General features: G+C 40.7%; 1 protein-coding gene across 6 annotated transcripts in view; it reads right to left on the minus strand.

Annotated features, from left to right (window-relative positions):
• LOC106602845 (rap1 GTPase-activating protein 2) overlaps nucleotides 1-22,531 on the minus strand; it is an 85,052-nt gene that overhangs the window by 58,660 nt on the left and 3,861 nt on the right. The window lies entirely within an intron of this gene.

Genomic DNA, 22,531 nt, shown 5'->3' on the forward strand with positions numbered 1-22,531 from the left:
GTCCGCAGTGTTTTTCGGACTTCATTGTATTTAATCATAGAATCCTATAGTATTTTTTCATATGGGTACAGACAGCGTGTTTATTGACACTGTTTAACCATAGATCTGGAAATGCTCTTTGTTGTTTTCAACCACTGATCCAGAGTTACACAACCTGCTGAAACATTTAACAGGACAAACTCTCTCTCTCAATCTCCCTCTCTCTACAACCCACTCTCTTACTATCCCCCATCGCAGTCATTGCCCCTCTCTTTCTCCAGCGTGTCTCTCCCCCTTCCTCTCTCCCTCTGTGCCAGGAGGCTGAGACTGTAGGTTAATGTTGAACACTAGAACAACAAAGAACAGCATTTATGTCAGAGAGAGAGGTGAGCCAAGGTTGAGTCTACACTCTTCTTTTCGTTTCCATTTCAGTCTGATCTATCATATACGGCTCTATTGTACTGTATTACACTGTATCCCTTAATATTCTATTTCAGTTGTTTTATTAGTTTAAAATGGCTATCATGACTTACATTCAACTTTGCAAAAACTACAATTGTATTTTATATTCCATAATTTTATTTTCTATTTAAGCTGTTCTGCTATCGTTAATACTAGGATAGAAATACCCATTCTACACATATTATGTAGGATGTTCATAAAAGCAGGACAATATCTGTGGAGAGACTTGACAACAGGCAAAATACATGTTCCAAATGTAGACTGGCTGTGGCTTGGTAAATAGATAAAGGGCATAAGAACTATTGTTCTACACTGAGACAATAACATCACTTCAGGGAGGAGCATTACTGCAGGACTCTTTTTGTTCTACTGTACTATCAGTGCAGAAACAGATACAGAAACACCATCCAACCTGGAATTCAGTGAGTAATGTTTAGTCTGAAGCTATATTTCATTTCCAAAAGCCAAGAAGAAAAATACATGACATTACTTTATAAGGACTGAATGCTGAATTAAGGCTGCCAAGCTTGATACAACTTCAATTAGCACTGACGTTTCAAGTGAGAGGTGTCAAAGCCCTTTAGCCCAACAATGGCAGGAGAGTCGCACAGTCTACTCCAACCAAATGGAGAGGCCTTAGAAGCTGCCTCCCGCTGTTCAGAGGTAATTAAAATACAGAACCCCTGTGTATGTAAAGAATGATAAGGCAAGAAAAGATCACAAAATGAAGCTCCTTATGGAAAATCCTGAGACACTTTTTGCTGACTATTATAAAAATGGGAACATCAGCAACCTCATCTTCCACACAAACCATCCCCTAGCATGGTACAGTGCTATATTAGCACACTACCCCTCTGTTTAGAGGGGGGGTGTTAACGAAGGGTGGAAACTCAGGATACTAGACAACGAGGACTCTGAGTCAGCTAATATACATCTCCATAAGTCTGAAACATACAGCGGGCACAGGGCAACCCCAAACAGTTTCAGCTGGACTTTCACCTAATCAAAGAATTAGCTCAGCAGGAGAAGCTCTCCCTTGAGAAAGATACCCCCATCCCGATTGGGTCAGACCAGATCTCTTCATTATATAACCCCACAGACGAGCAACCCCAAGTGGAAAGTCAACCTCCCAGCACAGAGTACTACCCCCTCAATGAAATGAAGGATGAATTTACCCAACTGGAGGTAAGGCAGGTGGAGATGGAACAGCAGGTGATTACACTCCAGTCAGCACAGACCCAGACAACAGTCCAGCACAACAACACCCCCTTAACCAGACCCGGAGAGCTGGAGGTGGAGAGAGACATATCTGCACTCTGGACTGTGGTGAGACAACATCAACAATATAAAAAGCAAGAGCAGAACAGAGCACGTGAGGAGAGGATCAGACTGCTGGAGGAGAGGTTGAGGGGGATGGCGTGTGACAGAGAACAACCCACTAGAGAGGTGGCCACCCCCACAGAGAAGCCAGCAGAACAGCCCACCTCAGCTCCCGACAAAAGTCTCGACACCACAGCAGAACAGACCACACCAGACCCTGACCAAAGCATCGACATCACAGCAGAACAGACAAGTGAAGAACCCCAAGCCCAGGGGATCTCACCCCCTCTGAGCACCCCCCGTCATTCACCTTGATAGCCCTCCTGACAACCCTCCCACACCCACTGAGGACATACACAAGACACAGATTGTACTCCTTATGGACTCAAATGGGAAATATATACAAGAAGAAAAAAAATTCTCCCAAACACAGTGTGTCTAAACTCTGGTGTCCAAACACCCAGCGCGCCCTAGACCTTCTGTCTGAAGACCAACTAGGGTCACACAGCCACATAATAATACACACAGGCACAAACGACCTGAGAACACAGCAGGAAAGGGTCGCCACAGCACTGAAGGGAGAAATTGAAAAAGCTTCTTCCTCAATGCACAAGTGGTTATCTCCACCCTGCTACCACGAAAAGACTTCCACCCTGCTACCATACAGCGGGTAAACGCAAGTATTTCCCATGACTGCGCCTGAAAACCAAATGTTTTCCTGGCCCAAAACTCCACATTTGACTTGAACAGCCTCTATGACCAGGTCCACCTATACAAGACAGCAGTGCCCACCTTCGCCCGGGAATCTAAACGACATCGCTCTCAAACGCAGCCCCAACACTTCACACAGGAGCAACAGATCAATAGACACCCCTCCCAGACCAGCGAGACACTCTCCCAGACCTGCGGGACCATCCACCAAACTACCAGGTGTGAAACAGGGAAGGGACTCAGGGGTATGCTAATTTTGTATAGAGCAGACCTAATTCACTCCATTAAATTAATCAAAACATGAACATTTTACATTTAACTAGAAATTCAAAAGGAAATGATCTTAACAGAGAAAAATGTCCTCCTGTGTGTTCTGCCTATATCCCCCCACTAGAATCCCTATACTTTAATGAAGACAGCTTCTCCATCCTGGAGGGGAAATCAATAATTTCCAGGCCCAGGGACATGTACTAGTCTGTGGTGATCTAAATGCCAGAACCGGACAAGAAACTGACACCCTCAGCACACAGGGGGACAAACACCTGCCTGGAAGTGACAGCATTCCCTCCCCCATATGGCCCCATAGGCACAACTATGACAACATAACCAACAAAAACGGGTCACAACTCCTGCAGCTCTGTCGAACGCTGGGTATGTACATAGTAAATGGTAGGCTTCGAGGGGACTCCTATGGTAGGTACAAGTATAGCTCATCTCTTGGCAGTAGTACTGTAGACTACTTTATCACTGACCTCAACCCAGTGTCTCTCAGAGCGTTCACAGTCAGACCACTGACACACCTATCAGACCACAGCAAAATCACAGTCTACTTGAACAGAGCAATACTAAATCATGAGGCATCAACGCCAAAGGAACTGAGTAATATTAACCTGTTAGGGCTAGGGGGCAGTATTGACACGGCCGGATAAAAAACGTACCCGATTTAATCTAGTTACTACTCCTGCTCAGTAACTAGAATATGCATATAATTATTGGCTTTGGATTTTTGCATGGATTGCGCCATGCTCGTCACCCTTATTTACCCTTTCGGATAGTGTCTTGAACGCACGAACAAAACGCCGCTGTTTGGATATAACTATGGATTATTTTGAACCAAACCAACATTTGTTATTGTAGAAGACCTGGGAGTGCATTCTGACGAAGACAGCAAAGGTAATAACATTTTTCTTATAGTAAATCTGACTTTGGTGAGTGCTAAATTTGCTGGGTGTCTAAATAGCTAGCCCTGTGATGCCGGGCTATCTACTGAGAATATTGCAAAATGTGCTTTCACTGAAAAGCTATTTTAAAATCGGACATATCGAGTGCATAGAGGAGTTCTGTATCTATAATTCTTAAAATAATTGTTATGCTTTTTGTGAACGTTTATCGTGAGTAATTTAGTAAATTCACCGGCAGTGTTCGGTGGGAATGCTAGTCACATGCTAGTCACATGCTAATGTAAAAAGCTGGTTTTTGATATAAATATGAACTTGATTGAACAAAACATGCATGTATTGTATAACATAATGTCCTAGGGTTGTCATCTGATGAAGATCGTCAAAGGTTAGTGCTGCATTTAGCTGTGGTTTGGGTTTATGTGACATTATATGCTAGCTTGAAAAATGGGTGTCTGATTATTTCTGGCTGGGTACTCTGCTGACATAATCTAATGTTTTGCTTTCATTGTAAAGCCTTTTTGAAATCGGACAGTGTGGTTAGATTAACGAGAGTCTTGTCTTTAAAATGGTGTAAAATAGTCATATGTTTGAAAAGTTTAAGTTTTTGAATTTTTGAGGTTTTTGAATAACGCGCCACGGGATTACACTGGCTGTTACGTAGGTGGGACGATTTGGTGCCACCTACCCTAGAGAGGTTAAGAAATGCTATATATGGAAGGAATGTAGTTTGGAAACCTACCAAAAAACAATTAGGCAACAACAAAATCAATCCCTTTTAGACAACTTCCTGGACAACACGTTTCACTCTAATAGTGAAGGTGTAAACTTGGCAGTAGAAAATCTTAACAGTATATTTGACCTCTCAGCTTCCCTATCTTATCTAAAAATCTCAAATAGAAAACCGAAGAAAATTCACAACAATGACAAATGGTTTGATGAAGAATGCAAAAATCTAAGAAAGAAATTGAGAAACCTGTCCAACCAAAAACATAGAGACCCGGAAAACCTGAGTCTACGCCTTCACTATGGTGAATCACTAAAACAATACAGAAATATAGTACAGAAAAGAAGGAAAAGCATGTCAGAAATCAGCTCAATGTAATTGAAGAATCCATAGACTCTAACCACTTATGGGAAAATTGGAAAAGACTAAACAAACAACTGCATGAAGAATTATCTATCCAAAAGGAAGATGTATGAGTAAACCACTTCTCCAATCTTTTTGGATCTATAACAAGGAACAAGGAACAAACAGCAAAAACACATACATAATCAAATACAAATCTTGGAATCAACTTTTAAAGACTACCAGAACCCACTGGATTCTCCAATTACCTTGAATGAACTACAGGCCAAAATAAAAACCCTCCAACCCAAAAAGGCCTGTGGTGTTGATGGTATCTTCAATGAAAGGATCAAACATACAGACAACAAAATCCAATTGGCTATACAAAAACTCTTTAACATAATCCTTAGCTCTGGCATCTTCCCCAATATTTGGAACCAAGGACTGATCACCCCTATCCACAAAAGTGGAGACAAATTTGACCCCAATAACTACCGTGGGATATGCGTCAACAGCAACCTTGGGAAAATCCTCTGCATTATCATTATCAGCAGACTCGTACATTTCCTCAGTGAAAACAATGTACTGAGCAAATGTCAAATTGGCTTTTTACCAAAGTATCGTACGACAGACCATGTATTCACCCTGCACACCCTAATTGACAAACAAACAAACCAAAACAAAGCCAAAGTCTTCTCGTGCTTTGTTGATTTCAAAAGAGCTTTCGACTCAATTTGGCGTGCGGGTCTGCTATAGAAATTGGTGGAAAGTGGTGTTGGGGGGAAAAACATACGGCATTATAAAATCCATGTACACAAACAACAAGTGTGAGGTTAAAATAGTAAAAAAACACACACATTTCTTCCCACAAGGCCGTGGGGTGAGACAGGGATGCAGCTTAAGCCCTACCCTCTTCAACATATATATCAACAAATTTGCGAGGGCACTAGAAAAGTCTGCAGCATCCGGCCTCACCCTACTAGAATCTGAAGTCAAATGTCTACTGTTTGCTGATGATCTGGTGCTACTGTCACCAACCAAGGAGGGCCTGCAGCAGCACCTAGTTCTTCTGCACAGATTCTGCCAGACCTGGGCCCTGACAGTAAATCTCAATGGTGTTCCAAAAAAGGTCCGGTCGCCAGGACCACAAATACAAATTCCATTTAGACACCATTGCCCTAGACCACACAAAAAACTATACACACCTTGGCCTAAACATCATCGCCACAGGTAATTTCCACAAAGTTGCGAACGATCTGAGAGACAAGGCAAGAAGGACATTCTATGCCATCAAAATGAACATAAAATACGACATACCAATTAGGATCTGGATAAAAAATACTTGAATCAGTTATAGAACCCATTGCCCTTAGTGGTTGTGAGGTCTGGGGTCCGCTCACCAACCAAGAATTCACAAAATGGGACAAACACCAAATTGAGACTCTGCATGCAGAATTCTGCAAAAATATCCTCCGTCTACAACGTAGAAAACCAAATAATGCATGCAGAGTAGAATTAGGCCGATACCCACTAATTATCAAAATCCAGAAATGAGCAGTTAAATTCTACAAACACCTAAAAGGAAGCGATTCCCAAACCTTCCATAACAAAGCCATCACCTACAGAGAGAACCTGGAGAAGAGTCCCCTAAGCAAGCTGGTCCTGGGGCTCTGTTCACAAACACAAATACACCCCACAGAGACCCAGGACAGCAACCCAATTAGACCCAACCAAATCATGAGAAAACAACCTTGACACATTGGAAAGAATTAACAAAAAAACAGAGAAAACTAGAATGCTATTTGGCACTAAACAGAGAGTACACAGTGGCAGAATGCCTAACCACTGTGAATGACGTTTGACCATATTAGAGACACATATTTCCCTCAGATTGCACAGATCCACAAAGAATTCGAAAACAACCCCGATTTTGATATACTCCTGGGGTACCATTGGGGTACCATTAAACTGAAGACATGTTTATCAATTAACTCCCTGTAATTATTATCACGCGATTAAACTGATTAATCGTTTAATTGTAATTAACTAGGAGATCGGGGCACCAAGGAAAATATTCAGATTACAAAGTTATAATTTTCCTAATATAACTTTCCTATATTATAACATTATATATTATATTCTATTATAGTATAGGCCGATTATCTTCTGGTTTAAATGGTGTATTTTACCTCGCGTCCAGTCTCATTCCAAACGTCGTAAATTGTTGTATCTGCACGAACCCAGTCTTTACTAAAATCATCCATACATCAATTGTCTTAAAATAATTTATTTACTAAACTAATTAATTCACAGAAAGTATACAAACAGTAATTATCGTCACAAATAATTGGTAGAGTAATGTGCCCTAGTGGTCTAAACAGGCATGGCTGGTGTCTTGTTGAACAATGGGTCATAAAGGGCAGCTGAGAAGACCCTACAGTTCATTAATATTAACCATTGACATGTTAATCCTTTGCACATGAACGCTCACTCATTTGAGAACAATTGCAATCAATATATATTTACGCTCAGTGTGTCGTCAGGATCCTTGTTGGAGAGTCGTTCCGTTGGAGAGTTTTCTCTCTCTCTCTCTCTCTCTCTCTCTCTCTCTCTCTCTCTCTCTCTCTCTCTCTCTCTCGCTCGGTTAGAATGGATCTTTCAAAGCGACATTCATTAATGTCGTCATAGAATAGATGTTTCGTTGGTCTTCGCGTTCAATGATATAATTTACTTAGCTGCAGACTAATAATTAATATCAAAGACTTGTTCTTATTCTGTCGGTATCAATAGTCTTAAAGTTAACCACGTGGTATAGTTCACTTTCAGTAGAGTACTTGGATGGTCAAACCTATTGGCCAACCCGCAATGGAGTGGAGGCCGGGTCTGAAGAAAGTAGATCAGGCTATGGTTTTATAGTGAACATGTCACATGACACCTGGTCCTGTCTGTGTCCCTGGGGGCGTGCCGATGACTGAGTTAAGCTTGGTACAGAAATATAATTCTATCACATTAACATCAGTACATAGCATCTCAATGTATTACAAATAGCTTTATCCTTATTAATACATTCTATACAACCATGTTGATGCAAGTCTGAAGGCTGAGGCTATTATATAAACCGTTTTATGGTAATATGGCTATATTGTCTCTTCTGAGTATCACAAAATTGTACCAAGCGGACCAGTTCGTAGCTGGATTCTTCACCAATCTTCCATACCTTCTCCAGAACACAAATGTAATTCGGTTCCCCAATTCTGTGAGTTGGAAGAATTTCCTGTGTCTCTCTATGGGGCCCCTCTGTGTCTCAACTGGGCCATGTGGTTGTAAGATTCTCCTCTGGAATTTTACAACCCTTTCACACAGGACCTGGGTGGGGGGAGGTAGGTTGGGGGATGGTGCAAGGGGGGAGGGGGTCAACTGTCCTCCCTGTACTCAAAGAGGCCAACGTCATGACACTCCCATATCTACTGGGTGAGATACCACAGTGTGCCAACACAGCAGCAATATTTGGGTCCTGTTGCCACAAGAAAAGGGCAACCAGTGAAGAACAAACACCATTGTAAATACAACCCATATTTAAGTTAATTTATTTTCCCTTTTGTACTTTCACTATTTGCACATCGTTACCACACTGTATATAGACATAATATGACATTTGAAATGTCTTTATTCTTTTGGAACTTCTGTGAGTGTAATGTTTACTGTTCATTTTTTTTAATTATTTTTTTTTACTTATGTTTATTATCTTCTCCACTTGCTTTGGCAATGTTAACATATACTATCGTTCCAAAGTTTGGGGTCACTTAGAAATGTCCTTGTTTTTGAAAGAAAAGCAAAAAAATGTGTCCATTAAAATAACATCAAATTGATCAGAAATACAGTGTAGAAATTGTGAATGTTGTAAATGACCATTGTAGCTGTAAACGGCAGATCTTTTATGGAATATCTACATGGGGGTACAGAGGGCCATTATCAGCAACAATCACTCCTGTGTTCCAATGGCACATTGTGTTAGCTAATCCAAGTTTAGCATTTTAAAAGGCTAATTGATCATTAGAAAACCCTTTTGCAATTATGTTAGCACAGCTGAAAACTGTTGTTCTGATTAAATAAGCAATAAAACGGGCCTTTTTTAGATTAGTTGGAGCATCAGTATCTGGAGCATCAGCATTTGTGGGTTCGATTACAGGCTCAAAATGGCCAGAAACAAAGAACTTTCTTCTGAAACTCGTCAGTCGATTCTTGTTGTGAAAAATTAAGACTATTCCATGTGAGAATTTGCCAAGAAACTGAAGATCTCGTACAACGCTGTGTACTACTCCCTTCACAGAACAGCACAAACTGGCTCTAACCAGAACAGAAAGAGTAGTGGGAGGCCCCGGTGCACAACTGAGCTAGCAGACAAGCACATTAGAGTGTCTAGTTTGAGAAACAGATGCCTCACAAGTCCTCAGCTGGCAGCTTCATTAACCTGTTATGGCTAGGGGGCAGTATTTTCACAGCTGGATAAAAAACGTACCCGATTTAATCTGGTTACTACTCCTGCCCAGTAACTACAATATGCATATAATTATTGGCTTTGGATAGAAAACACTCCAAAGTTTCTAAAACTGTTTGAATGGTGTCTGTGAGTATAACAGAACTCAAATGGCAGGTCAAAACCTGAGAGATTCCTTTACAGGAAGTGGCCTGTCTGACCATTTCTTGAACTTCTTTGCCATCTCTATCTTTTACAAAGGATCTCTGCTCTAACGTGACACTTCCTACAACTTCCATGGGCGCTCAGAGCCCGGGAAAAACCGTAATGTCGTCATCCCAGCCCCAGGCTGAAACACATTATCGCCTTTCTCAAGTGGCCGATCAAGGGACTGTGGGCTTAGGCGCGTGCCCTGGCCGCCCCAGTCTTTGTGATTTTTCCTCTGTTTGCTGAAAAGGAGATTCCCGGTCGGAATATTATCGCTTTTTTACGAGATAAATTGCATAAAAATTGATTTTAAACAGTGGTTGACATGCTTCGAAGTACGGTAATGGAATATTTCGAATTTTTTTGTCACGAATTGCGCCATGTGCGCGACCCTGATTTACCATTCGGATAGTGTCTGGGACGCATGAACAAAACGCCGCTATTCGGATATAACGATGGATTATTTGGGACCAAACCAACATTTGTTATTGAAGTAGCAGTCCTGGGAGTGCATTCTGATGAAGACAACAAAGGTAATAACATTTTTGTTATTGTAAATCTGATTTTGGTGAAGGCTAAACTTGCCGGGTGTCTAAATAGCTAGCCCGTGATGGATGGGCTATGTACTTAGAATATTGCAAAATGTGCTTTCACCAAAAAGCTATTTTAAAATCGGACATATCGAGTGCATAGAGGAGTTCTGTATCTATAATTCTTAAAATAATTGTTATGCTTTTTGTGAACATTTATCGTGAGTAATTTAGTAAATTGTTAGTAAATTCCCCGGAAGTTTGCGGGGGGTATGCTAGTTCTGAACGTCACATGCTAATGTAAAAAGCTGTTTTTTGATATAAATATGAACTTGATTGAACAAAACATGCATGTATTGTATAACATAATGTCCTAGTGGTGTCATCTGATGAAGATCATCAAAGGTTAGTGCTGCATTTAGCTGTCTTCTGGGTTTTTGTGACATTATATGCTAGCTTGAATAATGGGTGTCTGATTATTTCTGGCTTGGTACTCTGCTGACATAATCTAATGTTTTGCTTTCGCTGTAAAGCCTTTTTGAAATCAGACCGTTCGGTTAGATAAAGGAGAGTCTTGTCTTTAAAATGCTGTGAAATAGTCATATGTTTGAAAAATGTACGTTTTTGTATTTTTGAGGAATTTGTCATTCGCGCCACGCCTATCATTGGATATTGGAGCAGGTGTTCCGCTAGCGGAACGTCTAGATGTAAGAGGTTAAATAGTACCCGCAAAACACCAGTCTCAACATCAATAGTGGAGAGGCGACTCAAGGATGCTGGCCTTCTAGGCAGAGTTGCAAAGAAAAAGCCATATCTCAGACTGGCCAAAAAAAGAAAGATTAAGATGGGCAAAAGAACACAAACACTGGACAGAGGAACTCTGTAGTTTCCAGCTACAATATTAATTTACAACATTAACAACATCTACACTGCATTTCTGATCAATTTGATGTTATTTTAATGGACAAAAAATTTGCTTTTCTTTCATTTCTATGTGAGCCCAAACTTTTGAACGGTAGTGTAGGTATTCCAGTCTCGGTTGGGAGAGGTTGAAAATGTTTGTGAGGACACTTATCAGTTGGTCTGCGCATTTCTATTTATTTATTTAACCTGTATTTAACTAGGCAAGTCAGTTAAGAACAAATTCTTATTTTCATTGACGCCCTTGGAACAGTGGGTTAACTGCCTTGTTCATGGGCAGAATGACAAATTACCTTGTCAGCTCGGGGATTCAATCTAGCAATTTTTTGGATACTGGTCCAACTCTCTAACAACTAGGCTACCTGCCGCCCTGCGCATGCTTTGAGTAGAGTTGTCCAGAACAACTGGTGCTCTCATGCATGCTTCAGTGTTGCTTGCCTCGAAGCGAGGATCAGACTGCTAATCATGCTAATGGCACCGGAGAGGATGGCTGCCATTTTATTGGCTCTTAAAACCTGTTAGGGCTAGGGGGCAGTATTGACACGGCTGGATAAAAAACGTACCCGATTTAATCTGGTTACTACTCCTGCCCAGTAACTAGAATATGCATATAATTATTGGCTTTGGATAGAAAACACTCCAAAGTTTCTAAAACTGTTTGAATGGTGTCTGTGAGTATAACAGAACTCAAATGGCAGGTCAAAACCTGAGAAGATTCTGTACAGGAAGTACCCTGTCTGACCATTTCTTGGCCTTCTTTGTCATCTCTATCCAAAACAAAGGATCTCTGCTGTTACGTGACACTTCCTACGGCTCCAATGGGCTCTCAGAAGGCGGCAAAAAGCTGAATCGTGGCTTTGCAGGCTCTGGCTGAAAAAAAGTAGCGCGTTTGGGTAGTGGCTGGTCACAGTACTGTGAGACTCAGGCGCGTGCCCGCGTCGACAGAATGCTTTGTTTTCTTTCCTCTGTTTACCTAAACGCAGATTCCCGGTCGGAATATTATCGCTTTTTTACGAGAAAAATGGCATAAAAATGGATTTTAAACAGCGGTTGACATGCTTCGAAGTACAGTAATGGAATATTTCGATTTTTTTTGTCACGAATTGCGCCATGCTCGTGACCCTTATTTACACTTCGGATAGTGTCTAGAACGCACGAACAAAACGCCGCTATTTGGATATAACGATGGATTATTTTGGACCAAACCAACATTTGTTATTGAAGTAGCAGTCCTGGGAGTGCATTCTGACGAAGACAACAAATGTAATCAAACTTTTGTAATAGTAAATCGTAGTTTGGTCAGGGCTAAACTTGGTCGGTGTCTAAATGGCTAGCCGTGATGGCTGGGCTATCTACTGAGAATATTGCAAAATGTGGTTTCACCGAAAAGCTATTTTAAAATCGGACACCTCGATTGCACAAAGGAGTGCTGTATCTATAATTCTTAAAATAATTGTTATGTTTTTTGTGAACGTTTATCGTGACTAATTTAGTAAATTCACCGGAGGTTTGCGGGGGGGGTATGCTAGTTCTGAACGTCACATGCTAATGTAAAAAGCAGGTTTTTGATATAAATATGAACTTGATTGAACAAAACATGCATGTATTGTAAAACATAATGTCCTAGGTGTGTCATCTGATGAAGATCATCAAAGGTTAGTGCTGCATTTAGCTGTCTTCTGGGTTTTTGTGACATTATATGCTAGCTTGAAAAATGGGTGTCTGATTATTTCTGGCTGGGTACTCTGCTGACATAATCTAATGTTTTGCTTTCGTTGTAAAGCCTTTTTGAAATCGGACAGTGTGGTTAGATTAACGAGAGTCTTGTCTTTAAAATGCTGTAAAATAGTCATATGTTTGAGAAAATTAAGTAATAGCATTTCTAAGGTATTTGAAAATCGCGCCACTGGATTACACTGGCTGTTGCGTAGGTGGGACGAATTCGTCCCGCCTAGCCCAGAGAGGTTAACCAACCGTGCTATTTTGTTAGTTTTTTTGCATTGTTTGTAACTGATTTTGTACATAATGTTGCTGCTACCATCTCTTATGACCGAAAAGAGCTTCTGGACATCAGAACAGCGATTACTCACCTTGAATTGGACAAAGAATTTTTCTTTAATGAGTCAGATGAGAGGGATTTAATCAAGACACCCGAACAGGCACTCATCCCCATCAGTCGCAGGAGAAAGAGATGGAGGTTTCGCGGAAGGAGATCGGGGAGCCTTGAGAGGATCAGGCGACGAGTGGCTAATCTTCCTTTGCTATCCGTATTATTGGCCAACGTACAATCGCTGGATAATGAATTCGACGAACTAAAAGCACGTATATCCTACCAACGGGACATTAAAAACTGTAATATCTTATGTTTCACCGTGTCGTGGCTGAACGACAACATGAATAACATACAGCTGGCGGGTTATACACTGTTCTATAGGCAGGATAGAACAGCAGCTTCTGGTAAGACAAGGGGTGGCGGTCAAGGTCTATTTGTAAACAACAGCTGGTGCACAATATCTTTTGATGACGTCAGTGACTGATGTGGTGTGCTCCTCAATGCCACCGGAAGAATCCTTGGAACATATTCCAGTCTGTGCTAGCAAAACAGTCCTGTAGCTTAGCATCTGCTTCATCTGACCACTTTTTTATTGACCGAATCACTGGTACTTCCTTCTTTAGTTTTTGCTTGTAAACAGGAATCAGGAGGATAGAAATATGGTCCGATTTCCCAAATGGTGGGCGAGGGAGAGCTTTGTATACGTCTCTGTGTGTGGAGTAAAGGTGGTCTAGATTTTTTTTTCCTCTGGTTGCATGTTACATGCTGGTAGAAATAAGGTAAAACGGATTTAAGTTTACCTGCATTAAAGTCCCCGGCCACTGGGAGCGCCGCTTTGGATGAGCATGTTCTTGTTTTCTTATGGCCTTATACAGCTCATTGAGGGCGGTCTTAGTGCCAGCATCCATTTATGGTGGTAAATAAATGGCTACGAATAATACAGATGAGAACTCTTGGTAGATAGTGTGGTCTACAGTTTATCATGAGGTATTCTACCTCAGGCGAGCAATACCTTGTGACTTCTTTAACATTAGACATTGCGCACTAGCACAATGCCGATGCATCGAGAAGCCACGTATCGGTGAAACATTAGATTTTAATGTCCCGTTGGTAGGATAGTCTTAATCGTAGATAGTCTTAATCGTCCAGTTTGTTTTCCAATGATTGTACATTGGCCAAACATACTGAGGGAAGTGGTGGTTTACCTACTCGTCGGCGAATTCTTACAAGGCACCCCGCCGTCCTCCCCCTTTTCCTCTGTCTTTTCTTCATGCTGATGACAGGAATTAGGGCCTTATTTTGACAAAGCAGTACAGCCTTCAAATCGGACTCATTAAAGAAAAAATCTTTGTCCAGTTCGAGGTAAGTAATCACTGATCTAATTTGCAGAACCTCTTTTCGATCATAAGAGACGGTAGCAGCAACATTATGTACAAAATGAGTAACAAACAATGCGAAAAAACAAACAAAATAGCTCAGTTGGTTGGGAGCCCGTAAAATGGCAGCCATCCCCTCCAGAGCCATTATGACAGATAATATGACATAATAACCATGTCACATGGTAATTGTATTAAACAATATACAGTTCATCCCACCTGGTTCACCAGGCATTGAGAGTGTATAATCTAGAGATCAAGAAGAGAGAAAGTGGGTTTGGTGCTTGGTGTTGCATTGGGCAACAGCCTAAAACATTTGACAAATGATAGCTTTGAGGCTAGCAAGATACTGTACAGTCACAGTTTTTTTTCTTCCACCTCTGGTCTGGTGGAAGTTTTGTCGCCGTGTCGGCTCTCCACAGCCGACTGGCGTGTGCTAGGCAGGGTTCCATCCCCGAAGTGGTCTCCTCCTTCCCTGTATAACGGAGCTGTTCTCGACCCAACCAACCAGCCATGGAGGTACGCCACTCGCCGTGGAAGTCGAGGAGGGCGTTCTCTGGCAACGGGGGTCTCCATGGAGATGTTGAGCCCGGAACTGACACAGACCAGAAACAGCTTTGTCGCCCTGGATCCAGAGGTTCCAGCGCCTTCGTCCTTGGTGGCTTCCCAATCAAGATCGGATCTGAAGTTACCTGTGTCTTTGTCCTCAGTTCTGTCTCCCTCTCCGGTGGTTTCTACCTCAGGTTCAGATCCTCTGAGCTCCCAGCCTCATCAGACCGTGAGGCTGCCTGAGAGACTGGCCCATTCAACATCACCAGCTGTCATCATAGGCAGCTCTACGGTGAGAAACATCTCGGTCCCCAAGGCAAAAACCTTGTGCTATCCAGGAGCACGAGTACAGGACATAACAAGGCTGCTTTCGACTGTTCTACCACAGATGCCGGGAGCTGACACTGTCGTAGTCCATGTGGGGTCAAACGACATCAGGAGGGATAGCTCGGAACATTTGAAATTGGATTTTAAAGAACTGACTTTAGCATTAAAAGATTCCAAAAAATGGACTGCCTATAGGGAGGAGGTCAGAGACCTGGCATTGTGGTGCCAGGACAACAACCTGTTCCTCAACATGATATAGACAAAGGAGATGATCGTGGACTACAAGAAAAGGAGGGCCGAGCACGCCACCATTCTCATCGACAGGTCTGTAGTGGAGCAGGTTGAGAGCTTCTTTCCTTGGTGTCTACATCATCAACAAATGATCATGATCCAAACACATCAAGACAATCGTGAAGAGTGCACGACAACACCTATTCCCCTCAGGAGATTGAAAAGATTTGGCATGGGTCTTCAGGTCCTCAAAGTTCTACAGCTGCACAATCGAGAGCATCCTGACTGGTTGCATCACCGCCTGGTATGGTAACTGCTCGGCCTCCGACCGCAAGGCACTACAGAATGTAATGCGTACGGCCCAGTACATCACTGGGGCCAAGCTTCCTGCCATCCAGGACCTCTATACCAGGCGGTGTCAGAGGAAGGCCCTAAAAATTGCCAAAGACTCCAGCCACCCTAGTCATAGACTGTTCTCTCTGCTACTGCACGGCAAGCGGTACCAGAGTGCCAAGTCTAGGTCCAAAAGGCTCCTTAACAGCTTCTTCCCCCAAGCCATAAGACTTCTGAATACCTTATCAAATGGCTATTTGCCAAGAGTGTGCAAAGCTGTCATCAAGACAAAGGGTGGCTACTTTGAAGAATCTAAAATATATTTTGATTTGTTAAAAGGATCGTACCCTTTTTTTCAATTTTTGCCTAAAATGACATACCCAAATCTAACTGCCTGTAGCTCAGGGCCTGAAGCAAGGATATGCATATTCATGACACCATTTGAAAAGAAACACTTTGAAGTTTGTGGAAGTGTGAAATGAATGTAGGAGAATACAACACATTAGATCTGTTAAAGATAATACAAAGAAAAAAACATTAAAAAAATGTGTACCATCATCTATGAAATGCAAGAGAAAGGCCATAATGTATTATTCCAGCCCAGGTGTAATTTAGATTTTGGCCACTAGATGGCAATAGTGTATGTGCAAAGTTTTAGACTGATCCAACGAACAATTGCATTTCTGTTAAAGATTTAGTATCAAGACTGCCCAAATGTGCCTAATTGGTTTATTAATACATTTTCAAGTTCATAACAGTGCACTCTCCTCAAACAATAGCATGGTATTATTTCACTGTAATAGCTACTGTAAATTGGACAGTTCAGTTAGATTAACAAGAATTTAAGCTTTCTGCCAATATCAGATATGTCTATGTCTTGTTCCTAACAACCTCATGCTAATCGCATTAGCCTATTTTGGCTCAACCGTCCCGTGGGGGACCCACCAATCCTGGTGACTACCTGATACCATATGTGTTATTTCACAGTTTTGATGTCTTTGCTAATATTCTAAAATGTAGAAAATAGTAAAAAAGAGAAAAATCCTTGAATGAGTAGGTGTGCCCAAACTTCTGAGTGGTACTGTATATTAAACCACATATTGTAGGTCACCCTCTGTTTCGGCACTCAGATCTGGGTAGATGTTCATCCTCTTCTCCTCAGATCCCCCGATTCCACTGCGGGGTGAACAATTTGCCATTTGACTTCAAAACTGTGAATTCGTACTTTCATACAACAAGATCCATTCCGGAGAGAACCCGTACGATGTGCAATGTTTATCAACGGCATGGGACCTAGCTTCTCCTGCCCAAACAGTTCATAGAAAGGATTGCTCATGAAGGAAGATGGGTTGCCGGCTTCCACGCAAGTCCTGTGACCTGCACTTTTAATTTACAGGAATGATTTTTGAGTGATTCTGTTTTCTTTTTCAGGAATTGATTTCCCTTTCTAGCTTAGTTTGTTTCCAGGTCATGGAGTCGCCCTTCTGTCACATTGACCGCTATCTCCAAACTTTTCACTTTAGTTGAGTAGTGTAGGTATCCACTTTAGAAATGAGCAGTGCAAGATATTCATTTATCGGCTTAAATTGCAAGTCGAGAATAGAGGTAATTTCCTCATTAACAATGTCTCGACAGTAGTGGCAAACTCTTTCTATTGTCAGGTGTTGAGAGTCACCATGTTTTCAGCTACTGGAACTAAATAGACCTGCTATCGTTCATTATAATATAGTAAACATCCCACACCTTAATGTGATGTTATATGTTGACAATTATTTGAAAATAAGTCAGTCAATTCATAGTTATTTTGCAAAAGAAAAGCCATCCGTTTCAATGCATGCCACCAGAACCGGACACCTGGTCATGGTTTTTCAAACACTTTTTGATTTTGAAAGGCCTCTGAAGGTACACTGAGCAGAGTGTCTGTCTTCGACCAATCAGACACACAAACACACACAAAGATGTGCGCGCAGGCACACACACACACTCATAATTACATTTTGCTAAGAGCACCCTAAGTGCCAGAGACAGAATGTAACAAGATTATATTCATGACTTACTGTAGGAGCCATTAGATGATTACATAATAGTGAATTATTAAACTGTACAGTCCAGGGCTTCATCCCAAATAGCACCCTATTCACTATATTTGACTAGGGCTCTGGGATCCACCCTAGCTGTAGACCACTTTGCTATTAGTATGACATAACCAGGCCATGCATTCTCCATTTGACTCTGCATCCTGGAAAGAACCTGGCTAGAAGCATGGCATCAAAGCTTTTACTTTAAACTATAGCCTTGCCCCCAACAAGGCTGGTATTGGTAGCAGACTTGGACTAAAAAGGTTTCTATACACGGTTCAGTGTCCATCACAATCTAAAACAAAGCAACAGACTTGCATCCCTTGAAAAACTCAAACACATCAAAAACACTCACTCAAACACATTAAACACAGTCCAACACATCAAAAACACTCACTCAAACACATCAAAAACACTCACTCAAACACATCAAAAACACACTCAAACACATCAAAACACACACTCCAAGACAAAAACACTCACTCCAAGACATCAAAAACACTCACTCAAACACATCAAACACACAAACACATCAAAAACACACACTCAAACACATCAAAAACACACACTCAAACACATCAAAAACACAAAAACACATCAAAAACACATAATGTCACGATTGTCGTAAGGAGTGGACCAAAACGCAGCGGGAAAATGTATACTCATCTTCTTTTTTATTTGAAGAAGGACAAACAAAATAAACACGTATACAAATACAAACGATTCCAAACAGTCCCGTCAGGTGCAACAAACACTAAACCAGGAAATAACTACCCACAAATCCCCATAGAACAAACACCCCTATAAATAGGACCTTCAATCAGAGGCAACGAGAAGCAGCTGCCTCCAATTGAAGGTCAACCCAATAAACACCACATAGAAATAGACCAACTAGAAATAACATAGAAATACACTAACATAGAACATAACCCAAACAACCCCAAACCACACTAAACAAACACCCCCTGCCACGCCCTGACCAAACTACAATAACAAACAGCCCCTTTACTGGTCAGGACGTGACACATAAACACTCAAATATACTAAAACACATAAAAAAAACACTCACTCAAACACATCAAACAAACACAAACACATCGAAAACACTTAAACCTCAAAAATGCATCAAAAACAAACACATCAAAAACAATCACTCAAAAATAATTAAAACACACACTCAAAAACATAAAAAACACTCTCACAAACAAAACAAAAACACTCACTCAAACACATCAAAAACTCTCCAACACATCAAACACATCAAAAACACACACTCAAACACATCAAACACAGTCCAACACATCAAAGACAGTCCAAAACATCAAACACACACAAACACATCAAAAACAAACACTCAAACACATCAAAAACACAAAAACACATCAAAAACACAAACACTCAAATACACTAAAACACATCAAAAACACAAAAACACATCATACACATCAAAAACACAAACACATAAACACTCAAATACACTAAAACACATCAAAAACACTCACTCAAACACATCAAACAAACACAAACACATCAAAAACACTTAAACCTTAAAAATGCATCAAAAACAAACACATCAAAAACAATCACTGAAAAAAACACACACTCAAAAACATAAAAAACACTCTCAAACAAAACAAAAACACTCACTCAAACACATCAAAAATTCTCCAACACATCACACACTCAAACACATCAAAAACACACACTCAAACAAATGAAAAACACACACTCAAACACATCAAAAACACACACTCAAACACATCAAAAACACTCAAACATATCAAAAACGAACACTCAAACACATCAAAAACACAAAAACACATCATACACATCAGAAACACATCAAACAAACACAAACACATCAAAAACACTTAAACCTAAAAAATGCATCAAAAACAAACACTCAAACACATCAAAAACATGAAACACATCAAAAACGCATCAAAAACACACACACAAACAAATAAAAACACACACTCAAACACATCAAAAACAAACACTCCAAGACATCAAACACATCAAACACATCAAAAACACACTGTCACGTCCTGACCAGTTAAGGGTATTTGTTGTTGGAGTTTGGTCAGGATGTGGCAGAGGGTATTTGTTTTATATGGTTTGGGGTGGTGGTGTAGGTAGTAGGTCGTTTTATTTATGTATTCCGGGGGTTTTGGGCACTGCTCTGTGTTTATGTATTTCTATGTTTAGTTAGTTAGTTGTGGGTATAGGTTCTAGGTTCGTTTTCTATGTATAGTTAATTGGGATGGGACTCCCAATTGAAGGCAGGTGTGTTGAGTTGCCTTTGATTGGGAGTCCTATATAATAGGGTGTGTTTGTCTTCGTGTTTGTGAGCACTGCTTGTTTAGCCTGCCACACTGTTTGGTCGTGAGTATCGGTTATTGTTTGGTTTTTCCTGTGGATGCTTTGTGTTTTTTTTCATTAAAAGAATGAGTATCCACATACCCGCTGCAGTTTGGTCAATTCAACACGGCACCTTTTGTGACACACACACTCAAACACATCAAAAACACATCATACACATAAACACTCAAACACATCAAAAACACTCACTCAAACAAAACAAAAACACACACTCAAACACATCAAAAACTCAAAAACATGTAAAACACATCAAAAACACTCACTCAAACACATCAAACAAACACATCAAAAACACTTCAACCTCAAATGCATCAAAAACAAACATTCAAACACATCAAAAACATTAAACATCAAAAACGCATCAAAAACACACACTCAAAGAAATAAAAACACACACTCAACCACATCAAAAACAAACACTCCAAGACATCAAACACAAACACACTCAAACACATCAACAAAACTCCACATCAAACACAAACAAACACATCAAGCACAACAAAAACATACACTCAAACTTATCAAACACAGATACTCATACACATTAAAAACACTGAAACACAAAAAAAACACTCAAACATATCAAAACACTGAAAAACATCAAAACACGTTCAAAACACACACTCAAACACGTCAAGAACACACACTCAAACACGTCAAGAACACACACTCAAACACGTCCAAAACACACACTCAAACACGTCAAGAACACACACTCAAACACGTCAAGAACACACACTCAAACACGTCAAGAACACACAATCAAACACGTCAAGAACACACAATCAAACACGTCAAGAACACACAATCAAACACGTCAAGAACACACACTCAAGCACGTCAAGAACACACACTCAAACACGTCAAGAACACACACTCAAACATGTCAAGAACACACACTCAAACACGTCAAGAACACACACTCAAATACGTCAAGAACACACACTCAAACACGGCAAGAACACACACTCAAACACATCAAGAACACACAAACACGTCAAGTACACACAATCAAACACGTCTCAAACACACACTCAAACACGTCTTAAACACGTCAAAAACACACAAACACGTCCAAAACACACACTCAAACAAGTCAAAAACACACACTCAAACACATCAAAAACACACACTCAAACACATCAAACACACACTCAAACACAAAAAACATTCAAACACATCAAAAACCATCAAACACATCACAAACACATAAACACTCAAACAAACACATTTAAACATCAAAAACACTCAAACATTCTAAACAGTAAAATAGTCAGTGCGCTACTTAATCTTGAGCATGAGTACCTATCCGAATCTTTTCTTGAGACACACACACACACACACCACACACACACACACACACACACACACACACACACACACACACACACACACACACACACACACACACACACACACACACACACACACACACACACACACACACAGAGAGAGCACAAAAGAGGGAGGGAGAGAGTGAGTGAATGAATGAGTCAAGCTCTAAATAAAGGGATGACAGGGAAGATGATAGTGTGCTGTTTAGCACGTTACATGGACATTGAGTACTCATTCATAAAACATACACAGTTTAAAACCAACTTTAATAAGTTATACACAAACCGACTAAGCATACACAGTCATATGAACGTACCGTAGACTCCTGCAGAATACAAATACAACACACCACAGGCATACACGCACGCACGCACACACCCATGAGCCTACAGGAATATGCACATGTAGCCTACATGATGCTAACCTGACTTGGCACACCCTCCAGTCTCACTATCTCAATTCATCATGCTCATCTAAACATTGCTTGCTGTTTGGGGTTTTAGGCTGGGTTTCTGTACAGCACTTTGAGATATCAACTGATGTAAGAAGGCCTTTATAAATACATTTGATTTGATCTATAATACCCAACGGTAAATCCATGGATAAATCAAGCAGATTATTATACATTACTGCTGCTGATAACTTTATAACATACAGTGCCCTCCATAATTATTGGGACTGTGAAGTATTTATAAAATAAAAAAGGATTTCAAATCAGAGTTTAAAGTTTAAAGTGGTGGAGGCTGTCAGCTTTAATTTCAGGGTATTTTCATCGGGTGAACCATTTAGAAATTACAGCATGTTTTGTTCATAGTCCCCCCATTTTAGGGGACCAAAAGTATCGGGACAAATTTAATCACATAAAGAAAGTAATAATAAAGTAGTCAACATTACAATAACAGGGGAGATTAGCATTTTGAGGAGCGTATGATGTGCGTCTGTAATTTCCTCACTCATTATTATTCACGATTCATTCAGGATCCTCCGTAATCATGGTAGCATCCACATTCATG

The sequence above is a fragment of the Salmo salar genome, chromosome ssa04 (genome assembly GCF_905237065.1).
Source record: "Salmo salar chromosome ssa04, Ssal_v3.1, whole genome shotgun sequence".
Classification (NCBI taxonomy): Eukaryota; Metazoa; Chordata; class Actinopteri; order Salmoniformes; family Salmonidae; genus Salmo; species Salmo salar.